Source organism: Arachis duranensis, chromosome 3 (genome assembly GCF_000817695.3).
Source record: "Arachis duranensis cultivar V14167 chromosome 3, aradu.V14167.gnm2.J7QH, whole genome shotgun sequence".
In the NCBI taxonomy this organism is placed as follows: domain Eukaryota; kingdom Viridiplantae; phylum Streptophyta; class Magnoliopsida; order Fabales; family Fabaceae; genus Arachis; species Arachis duranensis.
The window spans coordinates 115,297,173-115,302,116 of record NC_029774.3 but is presented as its reverse complement, the minus strand read 5'-3'; the positions used below and the strand labels follow the sequence as shown (position 1 = coordinate 115,302,116).

The 4,944-nt window shown below is 41.1% G+C and overlaps 1 non-coding gene across 1 annotated transcript; it reads left to right on the top strand.

The window, feature by feature from the left end:
* The first annotated feature begins 4,085 nt into the window (after positions 1-4,085).
* LOC127746213 (small nucleolar RNA R71) lies at positions 4,086-4,193 on the top strand. The gene has a single exon (XR_008007833.1). It is a non-coding gene; the product is annotated as a small nucleolar RNA R71 (small nucleolar RNA).
* Positions 4,194-4,944: the final 751 nt, after the last annotated feature.

Sequence of the window (4,944 nt, the reverse complement as noted above, 5' to 3'; positions counted from 1 at the left end):
ATAATATGGTTTCTCACAAAGGAAACAACAGTGTTAGCATCATCAGTGTAGGTAGGATTTGGTTCCACCCATTTGGAAACGTAATCCACAGCTAACAATATATAAAAATAACCATTAGAATTTGGAAATGGACCCATGAAGTCAATCCCCCAAAAATAAAAAATTTCACAGAAAAGCATAATTTGTTGAGGCATCTCATCCCTCCTGGATATATTACCAAATTTTTGGCATGGGAGACAAGATTTACAAAACTCAGCAGCGTCTCTAAAAAGAGTAGGCCACCAAAATTCACAGTCTAAGATCTTTCTAGCTGTTCTTTGAGGGCCAAAATGTCCTCCACTCTCAGATGAGTGACATGCCTCTAAAATGGACTGGAATTCTGATTCAGGCACACAACGTCTAATTACCTGATCAGCGCCACATCTCCATAAATATGGATCATCCCATATATAATATTTAGACTCGCTTTTCAACTTGTCCCTTTGATGCTTAGAAAAGTGTAGAGGAAATGTGCGGCTAACTAGATAATTAGCTACAGGTGTGTACCAAGGGACTACCTCAGATACTGCTTGCAGGTTATCAAATGGAAAATTATCATCTATAGGAGTAGAATCATCCTTAATGTGCTCAAGGCGACTCAAGTGGTCTGCCACTAGATTCTGGTTACCACTCCTATCCTTTATTTCTAAATCAAATTCTTGTAATAGCAGTATCCAACGTATGAGCCTTGGTTTGGACTCCTTTTTAGCTAATAGATACTTTAAAGATGCATGGTTCGAATACACTACTACTCTAGTACCAAGTAAATAAGCTCGGAATTTATCCAGAGCAAAAATAATAGCAAGAAGCTCTTTCTCAGTAGTACTATAATTGGACTGGGCAGTGTCTAAAGTCTTAGACGCATAAGCAATAACAAAAGGATCCTTACCTTCACGCTGAGCCAGCACTACTCCTACTGCATGGTTGGAAGCATCACACATGATTTCAAATGGCTGGCTCCAGTCTGGTCCTCTCACAATTGGAGCTTGAGTCAGGGCGGTTTTCAGCTTGTCAAACGCTTGTTTGCAATCCTCACTGAACTCGAACTCAATATCTTTCTGCAGTAATCTGGATAGGGGAAGTGCTACCTTACTAAAGTCCTTAATGAATCTTCGGTAAAAACCTGCATGTCCAAGGAACGAACGGACTTCCCTCACAGAAGAGGGGTAAGGCAAACTAGAAATAACATCCACCTTTGCTGGATCTACAGAAATGCCAGTATTAGATACAACATGTCCCAGTACGATTCTTTGTTTAACCATAAAATGACATTTTTCAAAATTCAATACAAGGTTTGTACTGACACATCTATCTAATACTCTAGATAAACTATCCAAGCAAAGGTTAAAAGAATCACCATAAACGCTAAAATCGTCCATAAAAACCTCCATACAGTCCTTAATAAGATTAGAGAAAAGACTCATCATGCACCTCTGGAAAGTAGCTGGTGCATTGCACAAGCCAAAGGGCATTCTCTTGTAAGCATAAATCCCAAAAGGACATGTAAAAGTGGTCTTTTCTTGATCCTCAGAAGCTATATGAATCTGGAAATAGCCTGTGTAACCATCTAAAAAGCAATAATGGGATTTACCTGACAGGCGATCCAGCATTTGATCAATGAATGGAAGTGGGCAGTGATCCTTACGGGTGGCTTGGTTGAGACGTCTGTAATCAATGTAGACTCTCCAAGCATTATGTACTCTGGTTGCTATGAGCTCTCCATGCTCATTCTTCACTGTAGTGACTCCAGACTTCTTGGGCACCACTTGCACTAGGCTCACCCATTCACTGTTTGAGATGGGGTAGATAATACCTGTCTCTAATAGTCTGGTCACTTCCTTCTTGACAACCTCTAAAATAGTGGGGTTCAATCTTCTTTGGGGTTGACGAACAGGTCTTGTTCCTTCTTCTAAAAATATCTTGTGCTCACAAACTTGAGGGTTGATGCCTACTATGTCTGCTAAACTCCACCCAATTACTTTTTTGTGCTTCCTCAGCACACTAAGTAACTGCTCTTCCTGTTGAGAAGTAAGGTCCTATGCAATGATAACTGGAAACTTCTGCTTGTCCTTGAGGCAAGCATATTTGAGGGGGAGAGGTTTCAATTCTAACTTATGGTCTGGCTCTGGATTATCTGGAACTAGTGGCAGTGGTAGAGTGCCTGCATTGTCCTCGGAATTCCCCACACTTGGACCTTGTCCTATATACTTATCTTCAAACTCTTCCTGGTGAACTTCAGCTACGGTTTCATCTATGATGTCATACTGGAAGATAGAACAATCTTCTGGAGGGTGTTTCATAACTCCATTCAGATTGAAGCTTACTACTCGGCCGTCTATTTCAAAAGAGTATGTGCTTGCAAAAGCATCTAATTTGAACTTCGAGGTCTTCAAGAAAGGTCTTCTGAGTAGGATTGATGATGGCTTCTCTGAGTCATTTCGGGGCATCTCCAGGATGTAAAAATCAATGGGGAAAGTGAGGCCTTTTATGCCCACCAATACATCTTCAACAACTTCAGCCACTGTAATAATACTTTTATCTGCTAACACAAAACGAGCTGCCGACCTCTTTAAGGGAGTGAGCCTCAAAACATCATATACAGATAAAGACATTATACTAATACATGCTCCTAAATCACACATGCAGTCAGAAAATATCACACCTCCAATGGTACAGTTAACCATGCATGGCCTGGATCACTACATTTTTCAGGTATATTTCCCATTAAAGCAGATATAGAACTTCCTAAAGGGATAGTTTCTAGTTCATTAATTTTGTCTTTATGTATGCACAAATCTTTTAAAAACTTTGCATATTTAGGTACCTGTTGAATGACATCAAAAAGGGGAAACAGTTACCTCAACCTTTTTGAAAATTTCTACCATTTTGGGATTAGGTTCCAACTGCTTCCTGGGCTTCCTTGCAAGTTATGGAAATGGAATAGGAACGACGTCCTCTATATTATCTGCCCCCTTTGGTGCTTCTTCCTGTGATTTGGAGTCTTCTTCTTCAGCCATGTCTTGCATGCTCTTTTCTTCTTCAACATCTTCTATTTTCACTACCTCTTCAGCTGAGGTGTGTTCAGATGGAGTTGGCTCTTCCCGATTCCTCTCTTGCAATGTGGTTCCGAACCTTAGGGTGATGGCATTAATACCACCCTTTGGGTTGGGTAATGGTTGAGAGGGGAGTCCACCAGAGCTTGAGGACTGGTTGTTGGAGTTGTTCATTGATCCAATCTGTGAGACAAGGGCTTGCAAAGTAAAATTCAAACCATTCTGAGTAGAAGTAAGGTTGTTTTCCATGGCCTGTTGTCTCCGATCAATGGATTATAGTAACTCATCATTAGGAGATGAAGATGGGTAAGTGATCTGAGAGGTCTGCTGAGATGCTTGAGGCTGTCTTAAATGAGGTGCTCTGTAGGACTAATTCTGATTCTGCTGCCTGAAGTTGTTATTGTTATTCCACCTCTGATTTCCATTATTATCTCTGCCTTCTCTGTTATAATTGTCCCTCCAACCCTGGTTAGAATTGTCTCTCCAACCTTAGTTAAAATTATCCTGCCATCCTTGGTTATAGTTGCCACCTTGATTGTACCCATGATTGGGACGGTCATGAAAGTTATGAGTGACTGCTACAGTGTTATCTTCTGGTTGGATTTGTAGACACTCATCGGTATAGTGACTGTAATATACACAGATTCCACATACTCTTTGTGGAACCAACTGCTGGCTGTGCTGTGGTGGAGAAGGCTGAACTTGCTGAGGCTGTTGTTGATTCAGTTGCATCTGCTTCAACAAGTTAGTCATTTCACATAAGCTCTGAGCTATAGCAGCAGTCTCTTTACTAGTGGATACCTCTGCAACAGCTCTTGACCGACTTTGTCTCTGCCTATGATTCCTAGTAGAGTCAGCTAAGTCGCTGATCAATTGCCATGCTTCTTCCGTAGTCTTATACTTTTTCATAGAACCATTGCTAGCACCTTCTAGTGTGGTCCTATCTTGAGATTTCAAACCCTGTGTAAAGTAGCCGAGCAACACTATCTTGTCAATCATATGATGGGGGCATGTGTCTCGAAGATTATTGAAGCGTTCCAAGTATTCATAGAGGGTCTCAGATTCATCCTGAACAATCATAGACATGTCCTTCCTTAGCTTATCGGCAACTTTAGCTGGAAAGAATTTATCCAGAAACTCCCCCCTAAGTGTATCCCAGTTGGAAACAGTTGTTACGGGTTGAGTGTAGTACCACTCTCTTGCCTTTCCCTCCAGAGAAAATGGGAAGGCTTTCAACAGAATGGAGATTTCATCAGTGCCATCACGCTTAACAGTAGAACAAGCAGTCTGGAAATCCCTAAGATGCTTGATAGGCTCTTGAGCAGGTAAGCCATGAAACTTGGGTATCAAGTTGAGTAGTGAAAACTTTATTTCAAAATGTACAGCTACTGCTGGGTGGTGTGCCTGAAATGGTTGGAGCATAAAATCAGGGGCTCCTTCCTCCTGGATAGTGACTCTTCTGGGCGCTGCCATGTCACCTGCACGTAAATGAACTGGATCAGTAGAGAGGGGGCTTGTTTCTTCCTTAGATGACGGTTCAGGTTCATCCTCAAAGAGGAGTCACCGACGCCGAGCTTGCCTTATACGTAAAAGAGTTCTTTCAATTTCAGGGTCAAATACTGGCAAGCTTGGATCAGGAAGTGAACGCATCATTTAACGAAAAAAACGTACAGCTCATAGTGATAGAATGAAAAGAAAAATTTCAATAAAAATAAATACCAATCAATAAATTAGCACAGTGTTGCAACTCCCCGGCAACGGCGCCAAAAATTGATGCGGGCAGAAATTGGTGAATTAAAAATTATTAAAATATATACGTTGCAAGTATAGTTCTTAACTCGCCAGAAATCCA